At 42.8% G+C, this 17,202-nt stretch overlaps 1 long non-coding RNA gene across 4 annotated transcripts in view; it reads right to left on the minus strand.

Moving 5' to 3' along the window:
* The window catches only part of LOC123362766, a 70,352-nt gene extending 54,383 nt beyond the window's left edge, over positions 1-15,969 (minus strand). For 2 of the 4 annotated variants that reach the window (XR_006576551.1, XR_006576550.1), the window contains exon 1: positions 10,552-10,898. This is a non-coding gene — a long non-coding RNA (uncharacterized LOC123362766). The other 2 variants (XR_006576552.1, XR_006576553.1) reach the window with 2 other exon arrangements.
* Positions 15,970-17,202: the final 1,233 nt, after the last annotated feature.

Below are 17,202 nucleotides of genomic sequence, written 5' to 3' on the forward strand. Positions count from 1 at the left end.
AGCCCTAAAACTTGTCTTGAAGGCCACCAAAGCAACATGAAATAGGGAGACGGACATTTACAAATTGATTTTCTCCACAAGGAGACTGCTTCAGCAGGCATTTTGAAATGGATTTGGGAGTGCAAGAATTCTGAACTGGTTTATCATCACTTAATGAACTATATTGCCAGTGCAACCAACATATTCCAGTTACATTAGCAGCCCTAGTTCAGCTCATGACAAAGTACATATAGATTGTAGGGAGATTAGTTGTTCAAACATAGCTGAAACACAAACTAGGCTACAGCTCAAATGGAAATAAATTGTATCCAGTCAGCCTCGAGAGTTAATCACAAACCAGGAACTAAGAGGAAGGTAGTTCCTGGATACTTCTGCCAGCATGCCCAGCTACTCTGACATACTCACTCCATTGCATTCACACTTGATTTATTTAGATTTCTATGCAATGCCTATCCTACGCTCTAGGAGCTTTAATGGTTAAGCATTCCTAGGTCTCTTCTAGTGTTGCAAGAGGAAGTAGTAAATTCAAAAGTCCAGGATAGCAAACAAAATACTGCTTTGCCAGCTTCCTTAAAAACCCAAGTTGTTAGCTCAAGTGTATCCTCTCATCACAAATGTGTTAGTGTCATGCAGCCCTGGGGCAAGTTTTCACTAGACAGGTCTTAAACCATTGTGAGCTCTATACATCAAAACCAACCCTTTAAACTCCAGCTGGAAGTGAATTGGGAACCAGGGCAGATTTCAGTGCACTAGTGTATTGTGCTCTCTGCATGAAGCACCACACGCTATAATGGTAGCTACTTTCTGCACCAGTTTAAATTTCCAAATGGATTTAAGATGTAGCATCATGTAGGACACCTTTTATAAAGGCTCGAGGACAGAAAAGATATGATGACTGTAACAAGGTCCACACCCTTCTTGGCAGGCATAGAGGAAAAAAAGAAGGTACTTGGCCATACTTGTTACACCCAGGAGCAGGTAAGGACCTAAATGGGGAACCCTGAGTAACAAGTGGCAGATGCACTGCACCACTCAGACTGATAGATGGGAAATCCTATCGACATAACCTTGGTTTTGTGTGGGCTGATTTAATTCCCTTTGGGAAATCTAATTTTATCTAATGTAATGCCAGGAGTTATTTCAGTCCTAATTCAACACAGGAATGTCCCAGACACTCATAGCTAAATTGTGATCTGCTTCTTCTTTCAGTAGTGTGCAATAGATAGCAGCATGGGGCTCTGACTGACCAGATCACCCTCTAATCCTGACTAGGACACTGGTCTAGGCAACATTGCTTATTAGATTGTATGCTCTCCAGGGCAAGAACCATGCCTTTCTAGGTCTTTCTTAGAGCATGGGGACACTATATAGCACTTAGCAGGGTGTTTCTTCTAGCATAATCAACAACAAAGTTTGTCCAAACACAATTTTTTTAATAATTAATTTCATTGAATTCTTTTCAAAAACAGAATGTGTTTGTAACATTCACTGCAGTGCACTCAAAACAGATGGCTGGCGAACAGACCTCAATGACAGAGGGAACAGAAGTATTTGTCTACATTATTTTAGCACATTTTTAACAATTGGTTGGAGGTCTTCAACGCCATTAGACTTTGCAACGCTTACCACTTCTCCAAACAAAACATGTAATGAGCCATTGTAAGGAAGTATTTCTGCCTACATGATTGTGATTATTTAGCTTCTTTCTGATCCTGTAGTTATGAAGGAATGGATTTTAGTCTGCACTGGTGAGAGGCTTAATACATTTGTTTTCTTTTCCTTTTTGGTTGGCTGGTTTTGTGTAGGCACTGGGGAAAGTAAGAGAGGGACCTTTAAAGAAGAGAAAGGCTCAGGTTGCAAAAGCTTATGTTGAGCTCCACAGCAGGTGAATATTTCAAGAGGTCCTGGGTTCAAATCCTTGTCATTCTTTCTAATAGATTATAAATTGTACCATATACAGCCCTAAGCATATAGGGCTAAAGCAACTTAGGCATGCAATTCTATACAAATTTGAAGAAATCTTTTTTTACCTGAGTACATACAATTCAGATACACCATTCTCAAGAGCAGCTGAGAATATACAAAGCAATCATGATTAAAAGCTGCCTGTCTGTCATGGGGGTCACGGAAGTCAGATTCCATGACCTCCGTGGACTTCTGCAGCAGACGGTGCTGGCTCAGGCCTAGGGCCTGGCGGTGCTTACTTGGGGGGAGGGGGTAGTTTCCCCAGCTCCCACTGGGATGTCCCTACAGCTCCTAGGTGGAGCAGCCGGGGGGGGCCCCCCACAGCTGCCCGCACCCGCAGCTCCCACCCCCACAGCTCCCATTGGCCGCACTTAAACTGCTACAACAGTGTCGACTTTCACTATAGCAAAGGGAGAGATTCTCCCATCGCTGCAGTTAATCCACCTCCCAGAGAAGTGGTAGCTAGGTTGATGGAAGAATTCTTCCATAACCGATCATGGTCTATCCTTAGGGCTAGCTAATTTTTTAGTGTAGACCCAGCGATAGTCTTTAGACCAGCCTTCTGCGCAAGGTGAATTTCACTCCCTGTGCATTTCAATGGGGACAGAACTAGCGTGACCTTACTACTTACATCAAAACGTCCATTAATTTACAAAAATATTGGCAACTACATCTATGGAGTTTTTTGCCAATGTCTTTTGTTAAAGATGAATATGTTTAAACATTAAACAAAGCAACGTGGACTGGTAGGGAATAAAACCCCAATAAAAGTGAAGAGTGGTACAACAGAAAACCTGATATCCTGGGGCAGGACTTTTTGGGCTTTATACCCAATGCACTTCCTGCCAGTTCAAATTTCTGTGAGGTTCTTTGGGCAGCTTAGCTATTTGTCTGGAATAGAACAGCCTGACACAGCTATGAGGAATAGTGTAACTAACATAATAACCCCAGCACCAATTTGTAGCCATCTGGAATGATCAGTGCAGGTAGCACTTCCACCAGTAGATAGTCCTGTATCTGTATCTTCGTGTTAAGCTGTTGTGTTATATGTTATTGCATTGTCTCTAGAAGTTTTAGCAGAAAGTCAGTCATAGCCGTGCGTGCTGGACTTGGTACTTGCACTGTTACAATAAATCCTTATAAGCGCTTCAAGATGGCAAAAGCACTTTCCCCTGAGAAGAAATTTATTGGTCATGCAGGTAAGACCGTAATCTGATAGCACTTGACGGACTTTGAACTGCTGCTCATTGTGAATTAAAAGGTACTTTGCTGCTCTCTCTTCAGACCAAGCAGTGCTTTTGGATGGTGTTGCAAACAAGGCTGGCTTTAGGGTGTGCAGGGCCTGATTAGAAAGAGCTGCCACCGAAATGCCGCCAAAGACAGCGGCAGCGATTGAGCAGCCGCTGAAGACAGCAACGGCAATTCGGCGGCAGCTCAATCGGTTGCCGCTGTTTCTGGCGGTACTTCGGTGGAGGGTCCTTCCTCGGCAGCTGTTGTCTTCTGGGGCCTTACCTTGCGAGGCCCCTCTTCCGGATGCTGTGGGGCCCGATTCATGGGAATCGGCCTAAAGCCAGCCCTGGTTGCCAAAGCATTTTACCAGCAGCTTCCCAGTCTGGATCATGATTCTTATGGACAGTTACACAACCACTATGATGAGGGATTGGTCCTTTTGAAATACTGGGGGGGGGGAGAATGACAAGCCAGGAGGCAGAACCCCTATATGATTATTTGTGTGCATTACAAAGACTGTTTGATGAGGCTTTCCCTGTACCATCCTGGGCAGGAGATGGCTTGAGCAAAGCAGAACCTGCTGTTATGAAGGTGGAACTGGCAGTGCATAAAGGAGCCTGTGCCCAGTAACAAACCATGAGAGGATTGTAGGATGTTCCCCTGTTTCAACCATTCATAATCTGCTGGTGAAGGAAGATCACACTGGATAAACCTATGGACCAGATTATACACAGTTCAAAAATGTAGAAGAACTTGGGGTTTCCTTAAAGGTATTAGGTGTTAATTCCCAGCTCGAGGGTGACTCCTTGGCAGCTCTTTGAGAAAAGATGGCTAGGGAAGTAGCTAAAAAATAGAGGCAGCCCAGGTGCAAGCTATTTGCAGATATTCTCTGGGTCAGGTAAGAAAGACTGTTTCCTGAGAGGGCTCCCAACTAGATGATATTTGCAGGCAATGCAGATGCAATTTTCCAAGCAGAGAGGGAAATCTAATACAGGAAACCAGAAGATACTGAGATGCACAAACAACCCACAAGAAGAGGTGCCTAGATACCTGCTACAGTACAATGTGTCTGGAGACACTGCTGGCTAGAAAACCACAATGTTCTTGGACTCTGGTTCTGAAATAAATCTGATCCATTGGAAACACACTACTGAAGAGGAAGAAAATTTGTACTTCGGGAATTAACTGATGATGATGAATCATCGGTCACTGCAGACAACAGGAGAAATCCAGTTTCCACTGAACTTGGGATCTCTGTAGAATAGACTTTTGTTGTGGTGACCAATATTTCTAATGATGGGATCTGAGGGAATCACAAAAACACCTGGGTATTAATAGAATGAACCTGTTCCTGATGCCAGACCAGTCTGATCTCTTTCTTTGAGAAGATAACTTTTTTGTTTTAGACAAAAGAATGCAGTGGATCTAATCTACCTAGATTTCAGTAAAGCATTTGATACAGTTCCACATGGGAAATTATTAGTTAACATTGGAGAAGATAGTCAGAAGGTGAGTAAGGAATTCAGGAACTGATTAAAAGGGGAGACTACAATAGGTCATGCTGAAAGGTGAAGTGTCAGGCTGGAGGAAGGTTAATAATGGCTCTCAAGGATCAGTCTTGGGGCTAATCTTATTTAGCACATACATTCATGACCTTGGCACAAGAAGTGGGAATGCGCCAATTAAAATTTGTGGATGACACAAAGTTGAGCAGTATTGCCAATACAGAGGAGGACCAAAATATCACACAAGAAGATTTGGATGATGTTGAAAACTGGAGAAATAGAATGAAATTTAATAGTGCAAAGTCTTGCAGATAGGGTCTAACAATGAGAATTTTAGCTATAAGATGGGGATGTATCAATCGGAAGCAACAGAGGAGGAGAAAGACTTGGGCATATTGATCAACCACAGGATGACTATGAGCCACCAGTGTAATATGTTCATGAAAAAGACTAATGCAATCCTAGGATGTATCAGATGAGGTACTTCCAGCAGAGAAAGAGAAATGTTGTCACCATTATACAAGGCACTGGTGAGACCTCATCTGGAATACCATGCGCAATTCTGGTCTCATGTTTAAGAAAGATGAATTCAAACTGGAATAGGCACAGAGCAGGGCTACTAGAGTGATCAGAGGAATGGAGAACCTGCCTTACAAAAAAGAGGCTTAAGGAGCTTGGCTTGTTTAGCCTAACAAAATTAGGGATGTGGGGAGATATCATTGCTCTTTATACATCAGAGGGATAAACACCAGGGATGGAGAGGAGTCATTTAAGGACCAATGCTGGCACAAGAAGTTAGATGAAGGCTTTAAACCATCAGAAGAGTGAAATTCTGGAACAGTGGTGGAGGGGAAGGTACAATGAGATTGCTTATAATGGCATATGGCCCATTTACAATTGTTATTAGCAAATATCTCCAATGACTGGAGATGGGACAGTAGATGGGAAAGAATTCTCTGTAGTAACTCAGAGCCCTTCCCATGTGTTCAGCTGGTGGGTTTCTTCCACTTGTTCAGAGTATAACTGATCACCATATTTGAGATCAGGAAGGAATTTTCCCCAGGTCAGATTGGCAAAGAAGCTCAGGGTTTTTTGTCTTCTGCTGCCTGGGGCATGGCTCACTTGCTGGTTTGAACTAGAACAAATGGTGGATTCTCTATAACTTGAAGTCAGTAAATCAAGATTAAGGACTTCAATAAGTCAGACAGAAATTAAGGGCCTATTGCAAGGTGTGTGAGTGAGGTTCTGTGGCCTGCTATGTTCAGAAGGTCAGACCTGATGATCATGATAGTCTCTTCTGGCCTTAACATCTATGAGTTATGCATTGATGAGACACATAGTGTTGCAGTTTGGCCCACCAAGCTGCATCCGCTGTGATCAGGTGAACTTGTTATATAAGGTTTGCTGACAACTCCAAATAACACAGGGGAGGACAAGTGATCCCACCCTGTGAGTAACAGATGAGCAGAGAATGTAGAGTGCATCACTGATTCCATGCTTAGGCTTGTTCTACTGACCTAATTTCTTAGTGTAGACCTACATCGGTCAGGTGTGTGAAAAATCCACACCCCTGAGCAATGCAGTTACACCGACCTAACCCCCAGCATTAGGTTGATGGGAGAATTCTCCCATTGACCTTGCTACAACCTCTTAGAGATGTGGATTACCTACACCAATGGGAGAACCTCTCCAGTCAGTGTAGGTAGCATCTTCACTGAAGTGCTAGAATGACACTGCTGCAGCATTTTAAGTGTAGGCAAGCCCTGAGACACTTAGAGAAGATCAAGAAGACTGGAATATGAAGAATATGCAAAGATGACAAAAAATAACACCAAATCGCACTCAACTATCCATTATTCTCCTTTAGAAAATCATTTTTGGACTCCGCAAACCCACACTTTCTTGTGACAATGTTCAGGCACCAAAGCTTCCTGCACCTACACAGGTGAGAGACAAGGTGGAATCTAACAGTGACTTGAGTGGAGCATTACAGGAAGTTGGAGAAACTGATGAGCCACAAGCAAGCATGACAGGAAAAAGGAGAATTATGTGCCCGTCCAGGGAGGATGGAAGGTGTGGCTCCGCAACTGAAAAAAATCCCAAACTTGCACCTTTTTGGAGGGGACTTTATACAGTAATTAAAAAACTAAACAACTTATCCTTGCTGATACAGACAGCAAGAGCTCACCCCTTTCTAGTGCATCAAGAACTGGTGCACAAATTCATCAAAAGAAAGGGTAGGGTAAACATTCAAGATGCTGAACCACCATTCCAGAGGGATGCAAAAAAGAGTATTTGGAGGCACCACAACAAGTTCCTGTGGCTCATGGTGGGAGACCAGTTATGAAGGGGGAATTGCCAGGGTGTCCTCAGGACTTCACACTAAAGTCTTCAACGGACAGTTGATAGGCCTGACTTAGGAAATAGGAGCTCTGCACTTACTGATAATGTAGATCCTATTACAAATGTAGGCACACTTTACTAGAGAGGCCTCTAAACTTAACTGGGAAGATCCTCAGTACTGCAATTCAGGCTTTGAGACTACATCTTCCATGATGCTTTGGGGAAAAGAGTGAGAGAGAAAGAGAGACTTCCAGGGAGAGCATGTGGTAGGCTCCATTTTGGAGCGGAACTGAAATAGATTTTTGGAGCTCTGTCAAAACCAGGAGCTGCTGCCAAGCTGCTGATAGGAAGCCAGAAGAAGCTGCTAAGAGCCTGCTGGGCATTTGATCAAGCAGGGAGCCTCAGAGGCTGTTGATGGGCTTCACTGGAGCCACAGCCGAGCTGACTGAGGTGGGCCTGCAGTGAAGGCAATCTGAGTAACCACCACCCTTGTTTGAGAAAGTGCTCGCAAGGAAAGGGGGGCAGCAAAGAGACTTTACGGGGTTGCCAGAGTCTGAGAAGAAGTGGAGTGGTCTTGTCATCAAACCAGAACCCAGAGTTGCTGACATCTGCTTAAAACAACTCCAGTCTTCGTAGGGGTTGTGCAGTTTGGAATGATCCCAAATTAGAATTATTCTGCCCCTTGTTGCCATCTGTTATACCATGTTCTCTTAAATTGTTAAATAAAGATGTGGTTAACTCTAATCCAAGTGTATATTGTTTATAATTGGTATTTTTGAGCTAGACCCATTTCACACAGATTATTTTAGGTTAATTCCTGGAGGCTTGCCATTGAATTGAATGTGTATAGGGCCTAGCCAGGTGGAGGTACCGCCAATTTTAATTTCCTTTACATGTAAAGAAACTGCAGCAGAGGAGTGGATAGAGGATTCCAACCTATCCAACCAGGGCTGGCTCCAGGTTTTTGCTGCCCAAAGCAAAAAAAAAAGAAAAGAAAAGAAAGAAAAGCCGGAGTGCCGCCCCTTGAAAAGTGCCACCCGCAAAGGGCCGCAATGCCGCTCCTTGAAAAGGGCTTCCCCAAGCACATGCTTGGAACGCTGGTGCCTAGAGCCGGCCCTGTATCCAACATGACAGTAAAGGAAATCCTGGAAATCCTACTGGTGAACAACATCAGTTATCCTGGCCCACAGCAGGTGTTGCCTGCTCCTGAGTAACCCAGGGAGGGAAGGGGGCTATACAAGTGATGTCTCCATGACTGAATACAGGACTCAGGCAGGCAGATCAACATGGAAATCTTCATGGATGGCTGGGTACATGGATGGCTGGGTACATGGATTCCGAGGAGTTACTCTTAAGTTCTTATTTAACTGGAGAGAGAAAAGAGTTATAATGATCAATGCAGACAGCACCTCCACCAATACATTGTACTATATCTTTATCTTAGCGTTAAGTGATGTTGTAGTATTTGATCTGAGGGTTTTAGCAGGAAGTTCAGTCCCACTTGTGTCTGCTGGAGTTAGCAGCTGCAGTGTTCAATAAATCCATGTGATTCTATGGGCGAGTATTACATGTTTAATATGTGCTCACTAAAAGGCAGTGAGTTACTGCATTGTATGATGTACTGTTCACTTAGATTATCCTATATTACAAAAAAAGAGGAAATAAAATATTATCCTGCACACACTAGATAAGGTATTTGCCATTCACTTCCCAGCACAACAAAACCAATCTTACTACTGCTGCCACTCACAACCCCATACCTCACACCTTGGCATAATTAAAGCCAAGAGATGGGAGTTTGCAACTGTTATTCAAACAAAGCCACTCCCGAATTATCATAACACTAAACACCACCAAGACAACGCCCAGTACTGTTGCTTGCAGTTATTCCTGTTTGCCAGTTCTGCAGATATCGGGCAAGAGTTTAAATTTACCAAAGGATGAATTCAATGAGACAATTAGAGATGGGAGGGTTGAGGTAACAGGCAACCATTTAGATCCTTTCACAAAATTTTACACGTGGTGAAACATTCTGATTTAAAGGGAGAAGAAACCTTATTAGATAAAAACGCCATGAAAATGTATTTCTGTCAAGTGTTCTGGAATACCATGTGTCTTTTGGTTAACATCTTTCATAAAGTTACATTGTGCATGGGTAGGTTTAGCACTTTAAATATGTGATAAATACCTTGATGTCAGGCAAATTCATTTTTGTTTAAGTATCCATCAATCTGAGACAAACAAACAAAAAACTCCAAGAACGCAGGGCTGCTCCCATTGAAATCAATGGGAACAGGATCAGATTCCAAGCCTGAAAATTGCTCCCACCAGTTTATTTGATGGGGCTGCAGAGCAATAACACTAATTCAATTTTATGTGAACAAGGCAGGAGGAGGAAAAGCCTTGTAGTTCCAAAAACAAAACAAAAAAAGCACATAAAGTGCTGATTTTTCTCATGTTATTTGTCATCTCTACACCTGCTCAGCAGTATCAAAGCCTTCTGAAACTATGGCACTTTCACTCATTGTTAGTCCCAAACAAAGGTTTTGCAGTAATTAATAAGTAGAATTATTTGCATGAAAAGCCCAGTATCCCATTACTTAGTGAAAGAAATAGCTTGCATATATTTGAAACTGGTTTGACTGCAGTTCCGTGAGTTCTAAAACGGCCTTTAGTTAAGCATTCATGCTCAAGTTTTTACTTACATAGCTAATAATATCAGTCATCAAAAAGATGAAGCACTAGCAGATGTAAGTAACTGGTACGCACACAGCCAATGTAGACCCTCCCGTTGAGAGAACCGCCCAGCTAAGCTTTGGAATGATGACTAGGACTTAAAGAAACCAATTATGAAAGTGCTACCAATGTTTATTTTCTGGGCTGAGCCAGTGCAGTAAAAACAGTAGTAGAGGAACTACTTCTGCATCATAGTTACGCGAGAAACAAATGCAAACAGTGCTAGCCATAGAGATATTGCACACGTCACCCAAAAAGTTTGCAAGGAAGGTGAAATAGACATGCAGTTTTACTGGTTTCTAGAAATAAGCTACTTCATAAATTAGAAGGAAAAAGCCTGAATATTAAAAAAACATTAATTTGCAAAACTATTTAAATAATTTCACCACCGTCTATAGCTCAGTGCTTAGCTTTCCCAAACAACAAGAGCAAATAGAACAATAAGGGGGTATCATAGAAGAGGATGATTCACAAAAGGTGAGACCTTAGAATCACAATATATGACTTCCTAACTAGTCCAATATAAGAACTTCTTGAAGCCTGAGAACTCATATCAAATATGTTTGAGGCTGTAAATTGTTGGGCACTCTCTGATCAGAACCCCAGAGCTTTTCAGGGGTTCAGAGCAGAACCACTAATAAAACTTACTGAAACTATACACCAGGATTCTAAAGCCTCAGAACTTCCTTCACTGCTTCAGTTTCAGTTTAGTGAGCCAGCTTCAATTCAATTTATCACATTCATTTACATACAATAGAAATAATACACTCACCACTTACATTGTAGAGATGGAGGAACCTGATCTGTAGCGAGACAAGAGCGGAGCTGGGAGGAAACAACAGGGTTTTTTTTACTCTCATCTCTATGCTCTATCTACAGAGCATCCAGTCAGTTGGGTGTTATTGAAGAATGAAATTTTTGTCTTGCCCTGGGAAATGGCCCTCTGTGAAACAGTCAGTCATCTGTTACCTTTGCTTTTGATGAAAGATTTGACATTTAAAGCAAATAGGCTAGAGAATAGGGCAGTTATCAAGCCTCAGGGATGCTAGCTTATAGGTCAAAGCAGCACACTCTAGAATAGAAAAGGGCCCAAGTGTTCAGCCTTCCCAAGATTTCTACACATACTTAAGTCTGTTTCTCCACCTTTAAACCATCTTGAATAACAAGGCACTTTCCTTTCACCGCTCACAGCATCCCAGCTACTCGTTTATATCTTCCAACCTCTAGAAAACAGGTAGCTGCTGCCTTGAATATTCCCCTCAGGTACCACCTGCTGATCAATTAGGCTAGCTACTAGACTGCAAGCAGCTGGGGCATCAGCTGTCTGCTTCCTTCTGCAACTCCAGCAGCTGCTGCACATGACAGGAATTTAAACCCCTGCCTGCCAGGGTTCACAAAGAGTTCATCCATCTTACCCCAACTAGGCTTTGAAATCTGACAGCCACATATCTGTCTGGGACCAGGAAACTTCCCCCTACTCCAAATTCTCTTTTTGAACACTTTAGTCACTAGTTGCTCTTAATAACTATAATCTTACCTATGTCTAGGACTTAACAATTCTAAAGCACTTTACAGTGGATCAGATTGTAGCTCCCCATTCTAACGGCACCAAGCAAACCAAAGCTCATTTGACTACATGGAAATTCCCTTTGCACAAAAGAAAGTTTCAAATGGCATAGACCAGTGTAGCAGCTGTATCATAAGAACATAAACATAAGAACATAAGAAAGGCCGTACCGGGTCAGACCAAAGGTCCATCTAGCCCAGTATCTGTCTACCGACAGTGGCCAATGCCAGGTGCCCCTGAGGGAGTGAACCTAACAGGCAATGATCAAGTGATCTCTCTCCTGCCATCCATCTCCATCCTCTGACAAACAGAGGCTAGGGACACCATTCTTACCCATCCTGGCTAATAGCCATTTATGGACTTAGCCACCATGAATTTATCCAGTCCCCTTTTAAACATTGTTATAGTCCTAGCCTTCACAACCTCCTCAGGTAAGGAGTTCCACAAGTTGACTGTGCGCTGCGTGAAGAAGAACTTCCTTTTATTTGTTTTAAACCTGCTGCCTATTAATTTCATTTGGTGACCCCCTAGTTCTTGTATTATGGGAATAAGTAAATAACTTCTCCTTATCCACTTTCTCAACATCACTCATGATTTTATATACCTCTATCATGTCCCCCCTTAGTCTTCTCTTTTCCAAACTGAAGAGTCCTAGCCTCTTTAATCTTTCCTCATATGGGACCCTCTCTAAACCCCTAATCATTTTAGTTGCTCTTTTCTGAACCTTTTCTAGTGCTAGAATATCTTTTTTGAGGTGAGGAGACCACATCTGTACACAGTATTCGAGATGTGGGCGTACCATGGATTTATATAAGGGCAATAATATATTCTCAATCTTATTCTCTATCCCCTTTTTAATGATTCCTAACATCCTGTTTGCTTTTTTGACCGCCTCTGCACACTGCGTGGACATCTTCAGAGAACTATCCACGATAACTCCAAGATCTTTTTCCTGACTCGTTGTAGCTAAATTAGCCCCCATCATGTTGTATGTATAGTTGGGGTTATTTTTTCCAATGTGCATTACTTTACATTTATCCACATTAAATTTCATTTGCCATTTTGTTGCCCAATCACTTAGTTTTGTGAGATCTATTTGAAGTTCTTCACAATCTGCTTTGGTCTTAACTATCTTGAGTAGTTTAGTATCATCTGCAAACTTTGCCACCTCACTGTTTACCCCTTTCTCCAGATCATTTATGAATAAATTGAATAGGATTGGTCCTAGGACTGACCCTTGGGGAACACCACTAGTTACCCCTCTCCATTCTGAGAATTTACCATTAATTCCTACCCTTTGTTCCCTGTCCTTTAACCAGTTCTCAGTCCATGAAAGGACCTTTCCTTTTATCCCATGACAGCTTAATTTACGTAAGAGCCTTTGGTGAGGGACCTTGTCAAAGGCTTTCTGGAAATCTAAGTACACTATGTCCACCGGATCCGACTTGTCCACATGTTTGTTGACCCCTTCAAAGAACTCTAATAGATTAGTAAGACACGATTTCCCTTTACAGAAACCATGTTGACTATTGCTCAACAGTTTATGTTTTTCTATGTGTCTGACAATTTTATTCTTTACTATTGTTTCAACTAATTTGCCCGGTACCGACGTTAGACTTACCGGTCTGTAATTGCCGGGATCACCCCTAGAGCCCTTTTTAAATATTGGCGTTACATTAGCTAACTTCCAGTCATTGGGTACCGAAGCCGATTTAAAGGACAGGTTACAAACCTTAGTTAATAGTTCCGCAACTTCACATTTGAGTTCTTTCAGAACTCTTGGGTGAATGCCATCTGGTCCCGGTGACTTGTTAATGTTGAGTTTATCAATTAATTCCAAAACCTCCTCTAGTGAGATTTCAATCTGTGACAGTTCCTCAGATTTGTCACCTACAAAAGCCAGCTCAGGTTTGGGAATCTCCCTAACACATGGAAGGGGTGTGCTCAGCAAAAAGACATTATCTAAGTGCCACTCTATTCCAGCTATGGAATGGCCCCTTGAGGCCATGGTCAGCCAGGAGAAAGTTAAATCAAGAGTCCATTGGCTCCTGAAGCTAGGGGCCACAAAGGTTTTGTGCAGCCACCTTTGCCTCACCACCTCCACAGCTGTGCTAAGCGCAGGTCAGATGCATCTCGGGCCTGGGCCAGTGTATATTAAGATAACTCCCAGGGAAATACAGACACTCTGGGGCTGGAAGTCAGCACCTATTTTGTGTCAGCAATAATGAATACCATTTGTAAAGAGTAGAAGTGAAGAACATGTACGCTATTTGAAAGTAAAGGAGAAATTTGGATTATGTAATTATGCAAGTTGGAATTTGGACAGGATAATAGGGATAACACCCTTCCTCCTAGAGAGGAATGACAGCTTTGTGACTTTGACAGTGTTTATTTAGTGTCTCCACTTGAAGGAGTGTGTTTGCCTTTTCCAGGAGGCAGTAACTCTAAAACAAGACTTTAAGTACACGGGTCTATCTGTCATTCTAAATAGCTCACTTAGCCAGCTAGCTATTCAGTGTGATGTATTGCATTTATATTTGTATACTGGAACAACCTGCACGCTGATGAAATGCAGCCACCTCACGGGTAGAAGCCAATACCCATTCTGTGCCAGCAATATATAAATACAAGAAGTCACATTTCAATTAGATTAGCCTCATTGTGGCCCTATATCAGCTGTGACAGAATGGGATATGTCTGGGACACAATATGACCTCCATTTTGTATTGTGACCTCCATTTTGTACTATGTGCTGAACTCACGTCTATCCTTAGGTGAGGCAAAGTTTTTATGACGTATTCCAGTCAACTACCCTTCCAAGGAAAAGTGCTTGATACTTCATTGAAAGATGGTCTCTCAGAAGCCATCAATATGCCAATGTAGGGCTCTTGACTCTGACTGTCTCAATTACCAGTCTATCCTCATAGAACAATGGGTTTTCTCAACCAGAGCATGTGAGGAGAGGGATGATGGGGACAAGAATGGATAAGTCTGCCAGTTGACCACATGGCAAAAAAGATAGACTCTATTTAAGAGGGAGTGCTTCTCTGTGAGGGTGGCCATCTATTGCCACATGCTTGAAGAATGAACTGGAGTGAGAGATGCAGTATGGACAGAGAGATTCTGCCTCAGCTGAAACAATGACAAGACTTTGGACTCACAGAAGGGGTGACAGGCATGGGGGGGGTATGTCTCAGGACTTCTGTTGTTTTGCAAATGTCTGTAACTCTCTCATGTTCTTTTTTAAGAGTAAAGTTTCTGCAGTTAAGAAATCCCTTGGCTAAGCCTGTGTTCCTTGCTTTCCTGTCTTGTTGTCCCTGAAGGGGATAAACTGGAACCCCGGAGTGCCCACAGCTGGTGGAGCACACAGGGAGTGTGTGTAAATGACTAGGGCACCCCTCTCTCTAACTGTGGTGCAAGCTCCATTCAGGTGGTCCGCAGATAGTTCCCTCTAAGGTGCAAGCCTGGGCAGCCGCACACAAGAGACTGAAGGGCCACCCAACTAATTAGTGGAGCTGCGCAGGCGTGGCTCCACTAATTAGGTGCCCGGACCCTTGAGAAGATGCACATGTAAGGTGAGGTGGTGGGCTTGGGGGAAATAGCGGGTATGTGGGAGGGGGCAGTGGGGTGAGAAGAGGAGGTGGGGGGAATTTGGGATATGCAGGGCTGTGGCAGCCAGAGATGAGGTGACTTTCCCCAGCTCCAGAGCTGCAGCTGCCAGAGAGAGACGGCCTTCCTTCCCAGCCTCAGCTTCGGGGCTGCCGTGGCAGGAGATACACATCCATCACATTAGAAAGGTAAAGCTACTGATATTAAAATATGAGTTGTGTGCTTTTATTTGTAGAACAAAAAACATTAATTATTAAGGGTTTTTTTTATATAGCACTTTTATCCAAAGTGCTTTACAATAGTTAGCTAACGATACAAGCAACATTTGGAAAAATCATTAAATGGTCTGCTGAGACCCTCAGCAATTTTCAAGTGGTCCACGAAAAAAAAAGTTTGAGAACCACTGGACTAGAGGGCTTAGGAAGTCTAAGGGACTGGTTCCCAGGCCTGGGATAGCTGGACTGCAAAGTCCTACTGCTCCAGGAAGGACTCAACCAAAAGGTCTATAAAATACTGTCTATCAAAATACAGTATAAAACATTAAAATGTGTACATAAGCACTTTCCCCGTGTACAAACGCCCTCCCAAAATTCCATGCCCCTGTAAAATGTCTGTCAAAGACAATCTCACTAATGTGCCCTGAGAGACTGAATAATGAATTCTTACAAAACTCTATGGCTCTCCTCAGGCTTCTGGGCCTCACCCCTCTCTCTGCTGTTATTCATGTGGTGAAATATTCTAAATATTCTAAAGTCCTTGGGGTAGTGGGGTGGGATGGTTTATTAAACTATATAACAATAGAAAGCTTTAGATATCTGATGGAGCTACTCACTGTTTGATACATCAAATGATTTGAAGCTAGGTCATTCAAACATTGCTCCCAGCACATACCAGCACACAAAATGGGACATAAATTGTTATATGATATAACCCCACCTTTATCTGAAATGCTGCAGGGCACCCAAACTAGCTGGACGACAGAACTTCATACTTACATTCCATTCTGCCACTTCATATCAAGTAATGCTGAGTTGCATCATATACACCCAGTGGGAAACAATTCCTGTCAGAGAAATCAAAACGATAGGGGTTTGGTTGAGTTTTGGTTTTGCAGGAACGGCCTGTGGGTCAGATGCCTGAAAGAATATGGTATTTTAAATCCAATTCATGTATATCTAGCTATCTATCTACATTTGCTGTGTAGTTTAAGAAATGTATATACAGTATATTAGGTATTGGTTTAGACTGTAGATAATACACGTGAAGTGAAGAACTCCCCCACCTGCAGATGGGAAAGCATTAAACTGACATGAAGTTGGAGGCTGATTATTATATTTACTTCTGAGGGCATTCTGCACCAAAAAATTAAAAATTCTGCACACAATATTTTAAAATTCTTCAAAATTCTGGAAATTTTGTCAGATAAATGTGGAGGCTCCGGCATGGCATTGGGGAGCACAGGGCACTGGCTGCACAGAGGTGGGAGAACACTGTGCAGCTCCCCCCACTCCAGGGCACAGACTCAGCAGTGAGGCTGCACCCAACCCTGACATAGCGCAAAGACCAGACCTGCCCCAGAAACACCCCAGGGCCCTGCCCCTCTGTGCCAGGAGCACCAACATAAGAACGGCCACACTGGGTCAGACCAAAGGGCTATGTAGCCCAGTATCCTGTCTGCCGACAGTGGCCAATGCCAGGTGCCCCAGAGGGAATGAACAGAACAGGTAATCATCAAGTGATTCATCCCCTGTCGGCCATTCCCAGCTTCTGGCAAACAAAGGCTAGGGACACCATCCCTGCCCATCCTGGTTAATAGCCATTGATGGACCTATCATCCATGAACGTATCTAGTTCTTTTTTGAAGCCTGTTATAGTCTTGGCCTTCAGAACATCCTCTGGCAAGGAGATCCATAGGTTGACTGTGAAGAAATACTTCCTTTTGTTTGGTTTAAATCTGCTGCCTATTAATTTAATTTGGTGACCCCTAGTTCTTGTGTTCTGAGAAGGAGTAAATAACACTTCCTTATTTACCAGTCATGATTTTATAGACCTCCATCATATCCCCCCTTAGTCGTCTCTTTTCCAAGCAGAAAAGTCCTAGTCTTATTAATCTCTCCTCATATGGCAGCCGTTCCATACCCTAAAAATTTTTGTTGCCCTTTTCTGAACCTTTTCCAATTCCAATATACCTTTTTTGAGATGGAATGACTACATCTGCATGCAGTATTCAAGATGTGGGCGTATCAT

This window comes from Mauremys mutica, chromosome 2 (genome assembly GCF_020497125.1).
Source record: "Mauremys mutica isolate MM-2020 ecotype Southern chromosome 2, ASM2049712v1, whole genome shotgun sequence".
Lineage (NCBI taxonomy): Eukaryota > Metazoa > Chordata > Testudines > Geoemydidae > Mauremys > Mauremys mutica.